Here is an 18,751-nt window from a genome sequence, read left to right on the forward strand (position 1 = left end):
AAATAATATTTTGGGAATTTTAAAGATTTTTAATAATTTTTACCTTGCTCATAACCTGCGGTTATGGCTACGGTTCGGTAAATACCGAATATGCCCTTTTCGGCCAAAACTTGAGTTCTACAAGGTCTTTTGACCCGATTCCAGTTGCTACTGATTTTAAATAATAAATAAAGTATTTTAGACTTTATAAACTGTTCGGGAAACTCAGATTTCCTGTAGAACTCGAAAAGCCCTTTTTAAAGTCTTTAGAATGACCGAAAAGTCCCTACGGGGTGTAATATTAACTTAAACTCGTTACGGGCATCACGGAAGGTATCCTACTGATACCACAACCTCTTTAAGGCATATTGACTTAGGAAATAAGCGTACGACTCTCATGGTTAACCGTTTCGCCTATTGCGCGCACGGTTCGGCTTATGAAACTAGTTTTCATAAATTAGCCGATACGGGTCAAATAATATTATTTGAACCCCAAAATCCAGAGTGTGAACCATAAACCCATATAAAACAAGTCTCTGAACTTGTTGGGTCAGAATCACACTCCATTCTCGGTTTTCGCCTTTTCGCGCGATATAACCATATTCATATATCGGAACCAACCGGTCTAGGCTACGGCAAATATAAGGACTCGTTAGGATTCTAAGAGGTTAATTAATACCTTCGTTCCAGATTAGGAGCCCCGGTAAAAGCTATCGGCGATTTAATCGAACTAAGGATATATACTTGCAAAGGTAAATACTTTAACTTATTTCCCCTATACGGGCTTGGGTTACGGTATGTTAATACCGCTTGATTGAGCATTATATTTTTCCATCGCTTAGGTGGTTAATTAAATAATATGATCGGCTCATTTAAACAGTTTTGTTTCTTAAAAGCCTTTGGGGGGTTTAGTGACCGTTGTCCCGGATATCCTTGGCATCATTTTACGAAATGGCCACGACCATCGACATCCCGGTGTAGGCGTACACCCGGTATACATTGTCGACATTAAATTAAAAGACGTAGCCGTTGGTTTTTATACTACGGTTTTACGCAATGTGGTGTGTCTATAAATCTTTAACCCGGCACGACCCGGGCTACTGAACGCATAAAAGAACATGTAAAACGTTCACAAGATTTTATTATAATTTTCCCAAGTTATAAAAGAGTTTGTGCCTTGTGCATTCAAATCAATTTTAATAAACATTTTCAAATGTGTCAGTTGAATGTATTTACCAGTGTAAACTGACGTATTTTCCCCAAAAAGATTAAGTGCAGGTACTATACGAAATTGGCTGGTATAAGCTGCCTAAGCATCACGAATAGTCTCACAAACTCGATGCCGTATCTGAATGAACAATATTTATTTATTTTGATCCGCTGTGGATATATTCGACTTCTGTAATACATTTGATATTACAACCAGAGGTTGAAGTATATATATTTATCTTTAAGCTTCCGCTGTGCATTTATATAATTGTGTGGTTTGACTATATTGTTGCCAACATCGTCACGGTAATCCCCCACCGGGCCCACCGGTGAGACACGTGGAAATCGGGGTGTGACAAAAACTATGATAAAAGAATATGGACTCACAAACGGTGAGAAAAGAGAAATGAACTCACATTGCAGATTTCTACGGGCAAAGTTTAGTCTACAGATATCCTTGATATACTGCTGATTCAATTTGGGCAGAGTCTAGTCTACTGATTAGCCTAATTCACACAAACGGGTTTGTAACTAATACAGCAATTACGACAATTCACGAGATTAAACCTTCACAACAATTAATCAGTGCAATACTCGATAATTCAATCGGATTCACAACGAATAACAGAGCATAGTCCGAATTCGAACAACACTCTAATATTCAAGTCGAAATCACGACGAATAATCAAAGTACAAGCTCAATTGAGCAGCACCTGGACTATCGTTGGATAGTTACAATCGATCGGACGTTGAATCGTAATAGCGATCGAGTTATACCCTGATTGCGGCAGCGATTTGTGTTTTTGGAGTAATCTGGTGATATCTCAACGTACAGAACGAATTTTCTCGTCGATTTTGTGCCAGAATTCAAGTCCCAACCTCTACTATTTATACCTGAAATTTGACCCTGTCGCGTAGCGCGAGGGGTACCTCTATAGGCGTCGCGCTACGCGAGGGGTAACCTAGTTTCTATAGGTAGCTTCGTGTCTAAGTAGCTTAGCTGAGTCGACAATTTGGCCAATAACATTTAGACAACGTTTTTATGAAGATAATCGTAACTAGGGTTTTGCCCCCCCTGAGTTTTAGGGGCCCTGATCCTGATTCTGATTGTTCTGGTAATTTTAGGGTTAGTGCAGAATTACTTGGGTGTCTCAGTTAGGTTTTCCTATTGAATAAAATAATATAATAAATAATAGTTTTGTCGAGGGTTGTTACATCCTCCCCACCTTAATAAAAATCTCGTCCTCGAGATTTAGGTTATGATATTTCTGTTAGATTTATGTCATAATTTAGTCAATGGAACTGGATTCTTTTAAGGTAAATGACACAGAGTCAAATTTTGTGAATACTAGTTGTATCAGTAGGGTTTAAAAAAAATTCAACTGAAATAGTTCAAGAAATCGATGACAACTGAATGAGATGAAATGATATAGTTTCGAATAGAACTAGGTTCAAGTCAACAGATATATGATCAAATAGATATCTGTTTAGTGAAATGACTTTTTAAAATTCATGGTCAAAAGAAAACTTACTTTGATTGGCAACTGGGGAAGACTCAGAATCAATAAGGTCAGAATGAAATAATAGCACGAAGATGATTGTTAATTATCGAATCATATCAAGAGAAAAATCAGTGTGTTGACATTGCAAGAATACACTGGACTGCAACAAAGTTTAGTGTATCATTGTCTTAATATACAATTGTATCAAGACTACTTTCAAATGATGAGTCAAACGAAAGACATACGTGGTTTTGAATGGTTCGTATGATTAGGATTAGCCCAAGCTATAAGTTTGTAACGACTCCGCAAGGTGTCGTAATGATTGGAATAATTTCAATAATTACGGTGCTCGAACAATTTCACCGTATAATCAACTGAAAGTTTAAATGAAGAAAACTTGGATATTCATTTCAAATAGGAGTTTCAATTGATGATGAAAAGACAAAATGAAATATTATAAAATTTTCGATGATAGAAGAAACGTTTAAGAAGTACACCGGAATATGATACGAATTTGTGTACTTTTATCTTAACACATAGTTGTATTAAGATTGGTTAAGAATATGAACCAAAAATTAAAATTCGTATATTAGGAGTGAAATTGAAAATAGTTCAAGCTTCAAATTTATTATGACGCCACAAGGTGTCATAGTAGTGGTGAATGAAACGAGTTTCACCATGATGTAAATCAAATGAAGTAAATCCGAATGTTTCAAATAAATACATTAGGATTTTGGATTGAAATTGAAATGATCAAAGCTGATAAAGCAATAAAGATTGTGAAGCGCTCGATAGATACACGGAAATATTAAATGAATTTGTGTATCATTATCTTAGCACATGATTGTGTTAAGATTGTTTTGATAGAATAAATCAAAGTGATTTAACATGAATGAATAATTAAACCCGTATGTAAGAGGTGCAACGAGATTAGCACAAGCTTCAAATTTGTGAAAACGTCACCACAAGGTGATCGTGACCAAATAAATGATTCAACGAAAGTGAAAACCAAACAAGTTTGTTATGGATCTGAAATAGAGGAAATATTTGACGGAATGTATTTATTTATGAACTTTTATTTGTACTAGGGTCAAATAATAACTTAACTTAGATATATATCAGTGACTACGTCTGGAATCATCTCTACTTCTTGTGTAGTAAGTGCGTATGCTAGCGCGTTCTTCTTAGCTCCGTTTCGCTTTGGTTAGTTTTGGGCAATACGGTTTGGTGTGTCCGGTTTCCCCGCAATTGTAACAGATGTTAGTTTTCCTTCTGCACTCTTCCTCTGTGTGCCCGGTCATCTTGCAGAAGTCACAGTAGGGTGTGTTCCTAAAACGACATCGTCCTGAATGCGTTTTGTTACTATTTCTGCAGATAGGTTGCTCCAATGACGGTTCAGTTTCTTTCTTCTTGAGTTCTTGGGAAATTTTCTGGGCTAATTCTTTCTTCTTGTTTTCTTCTCTTGTGCGGATTAGTCCATCTGTCAGCATGTTAGCTAGTTCAACTGCTTCCTCAATAGTCTAGGGTCTAACGGCCTTGACTATGTCTCGGATTTCGCTAACTAATCCCCAAATATAACGAGAAATTAGTACGGGTTCTAGCGAAGCCAGAGTTGGTACCATTCTTGCATATTCGAAGAATATTGTCGTATATTCACGACAATTCACATCTGTCATTTTATGATTTAGGAACTTGTTAGTTATTCGTTCCTTTTCATAAGGAGGACAAAATTTTCTTTCTACTACTTCCTTGAATTTGTCCCAGTTCATGGTATAAGCCATGTCACTTCCTTTTGCCTGAAGAATTGTATTCCACCATTCTAAGGCTTCTTCCTTAAAGAGATTAGATGCATACATCACCTTATCTTCTTCAGCACATTTGCTGATCGTAAGAACAGCTTCTGTCTTTTCCAACCATCGCAGAGCAGCCGTGGCACCTTCACTGCCCGCGAACTCGGTTGGTTTACAGGCTAGGAATTCTTTGTAGGTACACCCGAGAGTCATCGCCTTCTTCTTTTTAGGAAATGGGGTTTTGGTAATATCATTATTATCACTACTGATATTATGGTTAAAACTATCGTCACGGGTATGCTTACTGTTCATAGCTTTGGTGGGTTCTACGGGATTTTTAACAGCTTTAATTATTAAAGGTAAAGCATTAGCTATTCCTTGAGCTATTAGATTTTCTATAGCATTTTTATCCAAAGGATTTTCATTATTAGCATGACTTCTGGATTATGTGATACTTCATTCGACATCTGGATTGCAAATATTTTCACTTATTAATATCACAAAATAATTAAAACAAAATAATACCTCCAGGATATTATATGTGCATATTGACATATACATATTCATGTATAACACATAAGTTAATTTGTATTAGTTTCCTGACTTTATTGTTTAGGTATTAAAGAACACCTAATTAGCTTAAACAAGTGGCTTTAACTTATACTAAGGCATCTTTTCTTATTCAACCTTTGAATATTATCAGATGTGCTACCAGTTAATAGCAATCTCCTAACTCTTTTATTTAAGTTTAAATACAACACTTATAGGCTCAGAGTAGTGGCTTAGCTCTGATACCACCTTCTGTCACGGCCCCCGACCCACCCTGGATGGAATCGGGTGCCGTGAGCAGTCCCGTGGTACCGGTGATTATTTTTGAAAAATATTGCAGCGGAATTTTTCATCAGGACCGTGAGTTAGGAAAAATATCAGAGTTTAGAAAACACCGGATTTGATTTAAATAGATGGGATAAATCCCTATTTTGAAAAGATAAGTTTTATTTTATAAAACAATATTTCTTTAATAAGCCATTTCTTGATGCCTTTCAGTGCCGTAACAGCCTTTATTCCAATCTATGGTAATTACCTGAAACATGTTTGAAAAAGGTTTTGTCAGCGGGAATGCTGAGTGAATTCATTCCATTTTTTATACAAATCTATTGTTATACCTTACAGTATTAAGGTTTTATATTTATTTGCATTTACCCCACTCAATCAGTATTTTGTCACATAATAGCAATTCCAATATAACAGCAATAATATCACTCAATGGTTTACTTTCATCCAATAGTGAATTAATCAAATAACTATACTTTACTGTTATTCAATTTATCTATCATTAGGCAATTCCTATGACTGGGTCATATCACTGTTGATCATTCTTTCAACTAGTGACTCTGACCATATCACTTGTTCATAACACTGTTGATCATTCTTTCAACTAAGGTCTTTGGTCATATCGCTGTTGATCATTCTTTCAACTAGCGATTCTATTCATGGCACTGTTGATCATTCTTTCAACTAGTGCTTCTGGTCTTTATCACTGTTGATCATTCTTTCAACTAGTGACTCTAATTATAACACTGTTGATCATTCTTTCAACTAGTGTTCCTGGACATTATCACTGTTGATCATTCTTTCAACTAGTGATTTTAATTATAACACTGTTGATCATTCTTTCAACTAGTGTCTTTGGACATATCACTGCTGATCATTCTTTCAGCTAGTGACTTTGGACATAATGATGTCTTATTACTTGGTCAAATATATTATTTCTAGCACCAAATCATGCAATTCAGAATAATGACATTTTATGTCAATTATTATAACTTATCAAAATATGTTAATTCACTAATTGTAATAATATGATATAATAACCTGACTACAAATAGAATACAGTATACTTGACTTTGTTATGGTATCCGCCATTTAGATTTATATATAATAATTATGGTCATGCTAACTTTCTGGGTAATAGCAATGAGAATCAAATAATGTATAATACCTCCCATACCAGTAAAATATAATAACTTAATCACTGTAAGTATAACTGGTAACCATTTAGGATTTTAGAAAGCATTTTGTAATATAATTCTTTCACAAAATGGTGATAAAACTGTGATAAAAGAATATGGACTCACAAACGGTGAGAAAAGAGAAATGAAGTCACATTGCAGATTTCTACGGGCAAAGTTTAGTCTACAGATATCCTTGATATACTGCTGATTCAATTTGGGCAGAGTCTAGTCTACTGATTAGCCTAATTCACACAAACGGGTTTGTAACTAATACAGCAATTACGACAATTCACGAGATTAAACCTTCACAACAATTAATCATTGCAATACTCGATAATTCAATCGGATTCACAACGAATAACAGAGCATAGTCCGAATTCGAACAGCACTCTAATATTCAAGTCGAAATCACGACGAATAATCAAAGTACAAGCTCAATTGAGCAGCATCTGGACTATCGTTGGATAGTTACAATCGATCGGACGTTGAATCGTAATAGCGATCGAGTTATACCCTGATTGCGGCAGCGATTTGTGTTTTTGGAGTAATCTGGTGATATCTCAACGTACAGAACGAATTTTCTCGTCGATTTTGTGCCAGAATTCAAGTCCCAACCTCTACTATTTATACCTGAAATTTGACCCTGTCGCGTAGCGCGAGGGGTACCTCTATAGGCGTCGCGCTACGCGAGGGGTAACCTAGTTTCTATAGGTAGCTTCGTGTCTAAGTAGCTTAGCTGAGTCGACAATTTGGCCAATAACATTTAGACAACGTTTTTATGAAGATAATCGTAACTAGGGTTTTGCCCCCCCCCCCGAGTTTTAGGGGCCCTGATCCTGATTCTGATTGTTCTGGTAATTTTAGGGTTAGTGCAGAATTACTTGGGTGTCTCAGTTAGGTTTTCCTATTGAATAAAATAATATAATAAATAATAGTTTTGTCGAGGGTTGTTACAGTAGTAATGTGCACAATACCCCACATACTGGCTGTAATTTGGTGATTACATCAACTTAATCACTGTAATTATAATTCTGAAAATAATTTGGAGTATTGTAAAATAGTTGATAAAAGAGAATGACTCACATTGCAGATTTAACACGAACAGAATATGATTTAGCTTGGTTAACCTAATTTCAATAATAATGCACACAAAACTGGGTTAGTGATCAATACAGCAGTCACGATAACTCATGAAATCAAATTCTCACAATGAACGACAAAGTGCAATACTTAAACATTCATCGATTTAACGACGAACGACAAAGTATAACCCAATGTGGGCGGCACTTAAACATTCTTTGGATATATTGATCTCGGAAAATGAATCGTAATAGCGATCGAGTAATTACCCTGTTTTGCGGCAGCGATTCGAAAGCAGTGTGTGTTTAATTGTGATATTACTGATCTATCTCGACGTACACAGAGCGTATTAACGTCGTTTCAACTTCTAAAGGCTACTGCCAATGTCTGCTATTTATAGTGAAATTTGGGACTCCCTTACGGACCGTATGGCTTTTCCCTTTACGGTCCGTAAAGGGTGCAGTCTATATACCTAGGCTAGTTGGTTTCGGGACTAGCTTGCATGATTCACCAAAAATTTGAATTTCAATCTGTACAACGCGATTTTAAGATAATTATCAACTAGGGTTTACCCCCCCCCCCCCTGAGTTTTAGGGGCCCTGATCCTGATTCCGATTGTTCCGAAAATTTTAGGGTTAGTGCGGAATTACTTGAGTGTCTCAATTAGGGTTTCCTTATTGACTAATTATTATTCTAATTATAAATTTTAATGAGAGTTGTTACATCCTCCCCACCTTAAGAAAAATCTCGTCCTCGAGATTTATTGAAATAGATGAGGGTATTTCCGCTTCATTTCTGACTCCAGTTCCCAAGTATATTCTGGTCCTCTCTTTGAATTCCATTTGACTTTCACCAGTACTAGTCGCTTGTGTTTGAGAAACTTGATTTTCTTATCTTCTATTTGTAAGGGTTTCTCTATGAATTTTAGCTTTTCATTTACCTCTATGTCTTGAAGAGGTACTACCAGGGATTTGTCTGATAGACATTTCTTAAGATTGGATACATGAAATACATCATGTACTCCAGCTAGTTCTTCTGGTAGTTGTAAGCGATAAGCAACTGGTCCGATTCGTTGAATCACTGGGAATGGTCCAACATATCTTGGACTCAGTTTTCCTTTCTTACCAAATCGTACTACTCCTTTCCAAGGAGATACTTTCAAAAGTACTTTGTCTCCTATCTGGAATTCGAGTGGCTTGCGGCGATTGTCTGCATAGCTCTTTTGGCGATCTCGAGCCGTCTTTAGTCTTTCCTTGATTTGTGTTATCTTGTCAGTGGTTTCTTGCACGATTTCTGGACCTGATAATTGACTTTCTCCTATTTCTGCCCAACATACTGGAGTTCTGCACTTGCGTCCATACAGTGCTTCGAATGGAGCGACTTCGATGCTTGAATGATAACTATTATTTTAGGTGAATTCAATTAATGGTAAATGGTTATCCCAATTACCACCAAAGTCAATTACACATGTGCAGAGCATGTCTTCTAGAGTTTGGATCGTCCTTTCACTTTGTCCGTCTGTTTGTGGATGATATGCAGTACTTAAATTGAGTCGGGTTCCCATTGATTCTTGGAAACTTGTCCAGAAACGGGAAGTGAAACGACTATCTCTATCCGATACAATGGAGAGTGGAACTCCATGTAAGGATACTATTTCATCTACGTACAACTTGGCTAACCTTTCCATGCTAAAGGTTTCCTTTATTGGTAGAAAATGAGCGGATTTGGTTAATCGGTCTACGATCACCCAAATGGCATCATTACCTTTTCTGGTTTTGGGTAACTTAGTAACAAAGTCCATTGTTATGAGTTCCCATTTCCATACAGGCATTTCTAACTGTTGTAGCAGACCTGAAGGTTTCTGATGTTCGGCTTTAACTTGTGAACAAGTTAGACATTTAGATACGTATTCGGCTATATCCTTCTTCATTCCTATCCACCAGAAATTCTTTCTTAAATCTTGGTACATCTTATTGTTTCCTGGATGTACAGTATACCTAGATTTATGAGATTCGTCTAAAATCTTTGACCTTAAACTTCCCTGTTTAGGTACCCAAATTCTGCTTTTGTGGAATTTCCAAATTCCATCATTTCCTTGTTCCAATTCTTTTAGGTAACCTTTCATTCCTTCGGCATCGTCCTTGATTGCCGTTTCCTGAATTTCCTTTAATTGTTCCATTAAATCTACTTGTAGATTTATTCTAACGGCACGGACTCGCCTTTGCTTCTCATGATACTTACGACTTAAGGCGTCTACGACTACGTTTGCCTTTCCTTCGTGATATTGAATATCACAGTCGTAATCACTCAGGATTTCCATCCATCTTCTTTGCCTCATGTTTAACTCTTTTTGCCCAAATATATACCTTAAACTCTTATGATCTGTATAAACAGTAAACTTACTTCCATACAGATAATGTCTCCATATCTTAAGGGCAAAAACTATAGCTCTTAATTCTAAATCATGAGTCGTATAGTTTTCTTCGTGCTTTTTCAATTGTCTGGAAGCATACGCAATTACCTTCTTGCGTTGCATCAACACACATCCGTATCCTAATTTTGAAGCATCACAATATACCTCAAAATCTTCTGTTCCTTCTGGTAAGGCTAAGATTGGAGCTTTGGTTAATTTCTGCTTTAAGATTCTGAAAGCTTCTTCTTGTTTAGGTCCCCACTCAATAAATCGTCTATAATATCCAGCTAATCCTATAATACTTCTAATTTCCATTGCAGTTTGCGGAACCTTCCAATTGGTAATTGCTTCTATCTTAGCAGGATCTACGTGAATACCTTCGTGATTCACCATGTGTCCTAAAAATTGCACTTCTTGTAGCCAAAATTCACATTTCGAGAATTTAGCGTACAACTTTTCTTTTCTTAACAAAGTTAAGAGTGCATGCAAGTGCTGACAATGTTCGACCTGACTTTTTGAATAAATAAGTATATCGTCTATGAAAACAATTACAAATTTATCCAAATATGGTTTACAGATCCTGTTCATCATGTCCATAAATGCTGCAGGTGCATTAGTTAATCCAAAGGGCATGACTGTAAACTCATAATCTCCATACCTAGTTCTAAAAGCAGTTTTAGGTATGTCTTATTCTTGAACCTTTAATTGATGATATCCGGAGCGCAAATCTATCTTAGAAAAATATTTAGCGCCTTGTAATTGATCAAAAAGATCATCAATCCTAGGTAATGGGTATCGATTTTTAATTGTAACCTTATTCAACTCTCTATAATCGATACACATTCTCATCAATCCATCTTTCTTTTTCACAAACAACACTGGTGCACCCCAAGGGGATGAACTAGGTTGTATAAATCCTTTGCTTAGTAATTCATCTAATTGCTTCTTTAATTCGGTAGGAGCTAATCGATAGGGTGCCTTGGCTATCGGTGTAGTTCCTGGAATTAGATGAATCCTAAATTCTACCTCCCTATCTGGTGGTAACCCAGGTAAATCTTCCGGAAATACATCTGGGTATTCTGAGACTACAGGAATTTCCTTAAGTTCTTTTCCTTTAGTACAAATGATTACTGAAATCATATATACTATTCCTTGTTTCCGTTCATAATTAGCAACTTTCATTACTGATATGAACTTCAGTGGCTTTCGAGGTTTATCTCCTGTAATCATGATTACTTTCCCAGTAGGTGATTGAATTTCTATAGAGTTTCTATCACAAATGATTTGAGCATGGTTGGCTATTAACCAATCCATTCCTAACACAACATCGAACTCAGCTAATTTCATAGGCAATAGGTTTGCAACAAATTTATGACCTGAGAGTTCTATTTCTACTTTTTGCAAAACCTGATTGATTTTTACTGAATTCCCATCTGCAGTTTCGACTGTAAAAATCTGCCTAACGGTAGTTAAGGGTAACTTAAGAGCCTGACAGAATGAAGTATTTACAAAACTTTGGTTTGCACCAGAGTCAAATAATACTTTTGCATAAACGTTATGAACTAGAAACGTACCGGCGATGACATCCGGAATGAGCTCTGCTTCTTGAGTGGTTAGCTGGAATGCTCTGGCATTCTTCTTAGTAGCTCCTTCGGTCGCTTTGGGTTTGTTGTCTACTGGGTTGGCTAACTTAGCACATTCTGTTTTGAAATGTCCGGCTTCTCCACAATTGTAACAAATTATGGATTTCTTCCTGCAGTTTTCTTCACGATGTCCTATCGTTTTGTAAAAATTGCAAAGTTTGTTACATTTTCCAAAATGATTCTTTTTGCAAATTTTGCAGAATGGAAAAGTTGAGGATTGCCCTGTTCCTCTTTTCTTGAAATTCCTACTATTATCCACTCTAAATCCTTGGGTAATTTTCTGAGCTAGTTCCTTCTTCCTATCTTCATCTCTTGTACGTATCAGTTCATCAGTTAGGGTGTTAGCTAATTCTACTGCATCGTTAATAGTGCGAGGTCTCGCAGCCTTAACGATATTGCGAATTTCGCTAATTAATCCCCAAATATAGCGAGAAATGAGTACCGGTTCCAGCGAAGCCAGGTTAGGTACCACTCTAGCATATTCGAAGAATGTCGAAGTATAACCACGACAATCCACACCTAACATCCGATGAGTTAGGAACTTATTTGCCATTTGTTCCTTTTCATACTCTGGACATAATTTTCTTTCTACGAGATTCTTAAATTCTTCCCAAGTTATAGCATAAGCCCTATCTCTTCCTTTAGCTTGTAACACAGTGTTCCACCATTCGAGTGCTCCTTCTTTAAACAGATTTGATGCGTACATGACCTGATCATCTTTGGCACACTTACTTATTGCAATTACTGCTTCGGTTTTCTCAAACCAACGCAGTGATGCAGTTGCCCCTTCATTGCCTGCAAATTCAGTGGGTTTACAAGCAAGGAATTCTTTGAAAGTGCAACCAGGTGTTGCAGCCTTCCGTTTCTTAGGGAGCGGCGTGTGCTGGGATTCATTATCATGATTAACATGATTATGGCCACCGTTGATACTATTACTGAAGTTATCTTCAGTAGTACGTTTACTAGGAATGATATGTTGCGGTTTGATTGGACTTTTTACAGCAGCAACAAATGCTGGAATAGCATTGGCTATCCCTTGAGCAACAATATTTTCAATATCTTGTCTAGTCATATATTGATCCCCTGGATGTTGCTCCGACTGATTAACCTCATTTACTGGTTCATTACCACTATTTGCCATCTGATAATATATAATAATTTTTATTAGTATTTGATAAATAGTAATCATATATAAACAATCAGACAATTTATAATATACGTATAGTCAAAATTATCGATTTCTCGATTCCATTTCATATCCGTTATAGTATGCATCACTACACACAGATATTTTACAAAGTTTTATTCGGAGTTATGTTACAGACTGATTTCACTATTTACTATACTATTACACAACTATAGTTTTACCATCCTCCTATCCCTCACCATTTGTTGTTCTAAAAACGCATTTCTCTTTCATCATATTTCCAGGCAATCTGTCCCCCTATCTCCCTGATTCTATTCCCTGCATCCATCAACTCTTCACCGAAATGGCGAAGTTCAGCCATATTCTCAATGCTCATTGGTGGATTAGGTAGGGGTTCTGGATCGAATTGCGGAAGGAAGGAATAAGGGTCGTTGACAATATTTTGAAATTGCCAATCATTCGTCCACCATTCTTCCATTTCTATAGGTTGAGCGTGGACTATTGGTTCTGGGATTGCTGGTGCAAAATTCATAGGGAGTGGATTTTCACTAGGATAGGTAAAAACATTTGTATTGACAGGCTGAATAGTTTCACAGTTTGCCAATAGAAAATCTATTTCATCCTGAAAAGTTATTCCCTGGTTTTGGTTTTGATTGGAGCTCTCTCCAATTTCTATCTGTGTTGGTCTAGAACCTTGCCCTACTTCCATTTCTATTTCTTGAGAATATTCCTCAAACTGTATCTCCATTTGCCTAGAATCTTTCTTATCTTCAATTTCCATTTCCGGCTGTTTACCAGTTTCTTTTGCTATTTCTAAAGGATTGTTTATTTTAGGAAGTTTCGGAACTGGCTTTTTCCTACGGATACGATGTCCCCACACGTAATTCTTCTTTTTCTTTCGTTTTGGCTTTGTCAAAGGTGGAGCATGGAATTCTACAGGTTGGTCCACATCAGCAAAGTATCCAGTAAATTCTTGGGAAACTTCTATATTCACCGGGTAAAGATTGAGGTTCTGAGAAGCTTCAGATATCTCGCTCATGCTGTGTAGCATATATGCAAAATGCACAGAAATGCTAAGTTAAAACGTTGGAACAAAGTTTAACAAATAAACATCGAAGTTTTATTGCACACTATTTGTACAAAATAACAGGAAAGAACACACTCAGATTTATTTATTTATTTACTGAGAAGTGTTATTACTAGACTTAGGGTATTTAAAGATTTGCATGTTCTGCTACAGTAGCTAGCATATACAAATTTGCCCATTTCTCATCTAGCTTATCTTCCCAAGGTGATTTATTGATTAACTCCTGGTTTTCCTTTTTAATCCTCTTTTCTCGGATTTGCTCTTTACTTTTCTTAATAATCATACTCCTTTTTCTAGGAGAAAGCGGTTTCTCATATTGTGCTTTTCGCACAAATATTCCTTCTTCAGGAATTGTAGGGAGCTTTGAAATTTTAGCTTTAGATGAACTTCCCTCTTCGTAGACTGACCTATCTAATTTAAGATAGATATCTTGCAACTTTTGCTTACCCATACTGTAACTAACAAATAGTCAGTTTAATAAAACACATAATCACATAATAGTAATCAGGAAAAATTAAGTATCTTTTAAATACTTAATTAGCTTAACTCAGTGGCTCTGATACCACCTTATTTCTGTCACGGCCCCCGACCCGGTTTGACCCGTTTCAGGAGCCACGGGACAGAAATCCCGTGATATTTATTTATGTGATTTTAGCAGCGGAATTCTTTAACATCAGGATCGTTATAAAGCTAAAAACTTTTCCCGATTATTTTATTTCACAATTCGGGCTAAAACCCCGATAATTTACAATAACAAGATTTTTCTGATAAATCTGTATTTCAAAACATATTTCTTTATTTTATACTGAGCCACTATCTTAAGCTTGAAATGCTCCCCGGCACTTTTCCTGAATTACAGTAGATCACCTGAAACATGTTTGAAAAAGGTTTTGTCAGCGGGGAAATACTGAGTGAATCATTCATTTTACTAAAACGACACAATTGTTATAATTCACAGTGTTAAGATCTTTTACATATGTTTCTGATATCAACCAACTACCCACAGTATTTGTCACTCGACCGGATCTGTGACAGTGGTCATATCACCATTGGCTGCCCCAATGAATGACGTATCACTTAATTTTAGGTTCGCCCACCTAAAGTGATAAAAACAGTAGTAATGTGCACAATACCCCACATACTGGCTGTAATTTAGTGATTACATCAACTTAATCACTGTAATTATAATTCTGAAAATAATTTGGAGTATTGTAAAACAGTTGATAAAAGAGAATGACTAACATTGCAGATTTAACACGAACAGAATATGATTTAGCTTGGTTAACCTAATTTCAATAATAATGCACACAAAACTGGGTTAGTGATCAATACAGCAGTCACGATAACTCACGAAATCAAATTCTCACAATGAACGACAAAGTGCAATACTTAAACATTCATCGATTTAACGACGAACGACAAAGTATAACCCAATGTGGGCGGCACTTAAACATTCTTTGGATATATTGATCTCGGAAAATGAATCGTAATAGCGATCGAGTAATTACCCTGTTTTGCGGCAGCAATTCGAAAGCAGTGTGTGTTTAATTGTGATATTACTGATCTATCTCGACGTACACAGAGCGTATTAACGTCGTTTCAACTTCTAAAGGCTACTGCCAATGTCTGCTATTTATAGTGAAATTTGGGACTCCCTTACGGACCGTATGGCTTTTCCCTTTACGGTCCGTAAAGGGTGCAGTCTATATACCTAGGCTAGTTGGTTTCGGGACTAGCTTGCATGAATCACCAAAAATTTGAATTTCAATCTGTACAACGCGATTTTAAGATAATAATCAACTAGGGTTTACCCCCCCCCCCTGAGTTTTAGGGGCCCTGATCCTGATTCCGATTGTTCCGAAAATTTTAGGGTTAGTGCGGAATTACTTGGGTGTCTCAATTAGGGTTTCCTTATTGACTAATTATTCTTCTAATTATAAATTTTAATGAGAGTTGTTACATCGTTCCTCTGCCTCTTCTTCCCCTTCCTCTTCCTCGGAAAATTACAGGTGGCATATTTCCTGCTTTTAAAACTTTAAATAATAATTATAATAAAAAGACAACTTGGAATAACAATTCGAATTTGTCCTAGGTTCTTGTCTAGACTCAAGTATGTGCAATTGTGTCACTGAGATTAAACACATTAGGATAGTGTTTAATTCACTCAATGTTGGCTCTGATACCAACCTGTCACACCCTGATTTCCACGTGTATCACCGATGGGCCCGGTGGGGGATTACCGTGACGTAGTTGGCAACAATATAGTCAAACCACACAATTATATGAATGCACAGCGGAAGCATAAAGATAAATATAATTCAACCATTGATTGTAATATCGAATGTATCACAAATAGTCGAATGGTATCCACAGGGGGATCAAAATAATAAAAAGTATTGTTCAACATACAACGCATCAAAGCTTGCGAGACTCTTTAAGATGCTAAGGAGCTATAGCCAGCCGATTACGTTTAGTACCTGCAGTTAATCATTTTGGGAAAATACGTCAGTTTACACTGGTAAATACATTCAACCGACACTTTTGTAAAATGTTTATTAAAATTGATTTGAATGCACAAGGCACAAACTCTTTTATAACTTGGGATAATTTATAATTAAATCTTGTAAAGAATTACATGCTTGCTATGCGTTCGGTCGCCCGGGTCATGCCGGGTTAAAGTTTAATAGACACACCACATAGCGTAAAACCGAGGTGGGTAAACCAACGGTCACACCTTTAATTAATATAGACACAATGCCGGGTGTACGCCTACACCCGGATGTCGAGGTCGTGGCCATTTCGTAAAATGATGCCAAGGATATCCGGGACATGGTCATTAAGCCCCCAAAGGCGTTAAGCCAACAAAACAAGTTTTTAAACGGGTCACATTGATAATACCCAACTACAAATGAGTTGGGGTCAATTGCCCGACCAAGCGGTATTTTAGATACCGTACCCCAAGCCCGTATAACGGAAAATAAGTTAAAAGTATTTACCTTTGCAAGTATAATCCTTAATTGAGTAAATCACAGATAGCTTTTACTGTCTCCTATTCTGGAACAAAGGTTTTAAAATAACCTATTAGAATCCTAACGGGTCTTTATATTTGCCGTAGCCTAGACCGGTTAGTTTTGAAGTATAGTTACGGTTTAATCGCGTGAAAGGCGAAAACCGTGAGTGGAGTGTGACTTTGACCCAACAAGTTTGAAGACTTGTTTTATATGGGTATAATAATCATACTCTGGATTTTGGGGTCAAAACAATATGGTTTGACCCGTATCGGCTAATTTATGTAAACTAGTTACATAAGCCGAACCGTGCGCGCAAAAGGCGCAACGGGTAATCGTAAGGGTCCTACACTGTTTTCCTAAGTCAACATGCTTTAAAGAGGTTGTGGTATCAGTAGGATACCTTCCGTAATGCCCGTAACGAGTTTAAGTTGTTATTATGCCCCGTAGGGGTATTTCGGTCTTTTTAAAGGTTATAAAAGAGGTTTTAGAGTTCTATGGGAAATCTGAGTTTCCCGAACAGTTTATAAAGTCTAAAATACTTTATTTATTATTTAAAATCAGTAGCAACTAGAATCGGGTCAAAAGACCTTGTAGAACTCAAGTTATGGCCGAAAAGGGTATATTCGGTATTTACCGAACCGTTGCCATAACCGCAGGTTATGAGCAGGTTAAAAATAATTAAAAATCTTTAAAAATCCCAAAATATTATTTTACAACAGGGAGCAAAAGGTTTGGTGTCGAAATCCGGGTATAGATAGGCGTTATGCTAATTGCGCCGTTTATTAAAAATTTTCTTTAATTGCGCTATTTAGCATAACTCATATTCTGGACCTCGGATTGACGTGAAATTTTAGGGATATGCTTAGAAATCAGTAATCAAGGTTATGATCCTTTCACATGTCCGAAATTCTCGTTTTATTTTAAAAAGGGCGTTACGGTCAACTTTTAAGCATTTAACGGAAATGTGTAAAAGACTTGGACAAACGACGAACCGGTCACAGAGGCTGATACCATCATGTGACCTGGTCCTAAGAGAGTCCTAAGGCATATCTACATTGCACTAAAACGGGTCAGAACTGAAGTCAAAGCAAAAGTCAAAGTTTTGCGACTTTCGGCTCCGAACCGGGTCAATATAGCAAATGGTCGAATCAAAAAAGCTTAGACTTGTTAATACACTTATTATCATATTTTATGAGTGTTCAAACCGGTTGCATATCATCTACATTACAGATTATGCGTAAAATCGCAAAATGGCTTTCTGTTGACTTTTTAAGTACACGTTTGACTCGACATTTGACCTAGTTAGAGTGGTGATCATGGGGAACCCTTTTAAGGGTTTATTACCCACATAAATACCAACACATAACTATCTTTGATTCGATAAATCACTGGACCATTCGTGATTTATCACAAAGTCAATCGTTAACTACGACGGATTGACTTTTAAGCTAAACTAAGCAAAAACTAAGCCATAAAAGAGTTAGACAACTTACAGAAGCTTGTGCACGACTTAGGATGATAGAAGAACACTTGAGAGCTCCAGGAATGATCTTGAGAGCAGTGTTTGAGGTGTGGTGAACTTATGCACAATGTAGGCCTTTTTATAGCAAAGTTTGGTGCACAAGATCATTACAACACATCCTACATTGCTCATGGATGATCAGCAAGTGTCCTAAGGTGCTAGGGGTCAGGTAGAGGGCGCCCATGCTTCATTGATTGCTCACAAGATCGTTTACAAGCCAAATCATTGAATCTGCCCATGTTTTCTGTTACTGGGCGTCCCACGCGGCCCGCATGAAGAATCATGCAACTTGTTCGCGAGCCGCCTGAATCCTTAAGTCAGAAACCGGATTAACAGGTGGCTCGCGGCCCGCG

The sequence above is a fragment of the Helianthus annuus genome, chromosome 5, assembly GCF_002127325.2.
Source record: "Helianthus annuus cultivar XRQ/B chromosome 5, HanXRQr2.0-SUNRISE, whole genome shotgun sequence".
NCBI lineage: Eukaryota > Viridiplantae > Streptophyta > Magnoliopsida > Asterales > Asteraceae > Helianthus > Helianthus annuus.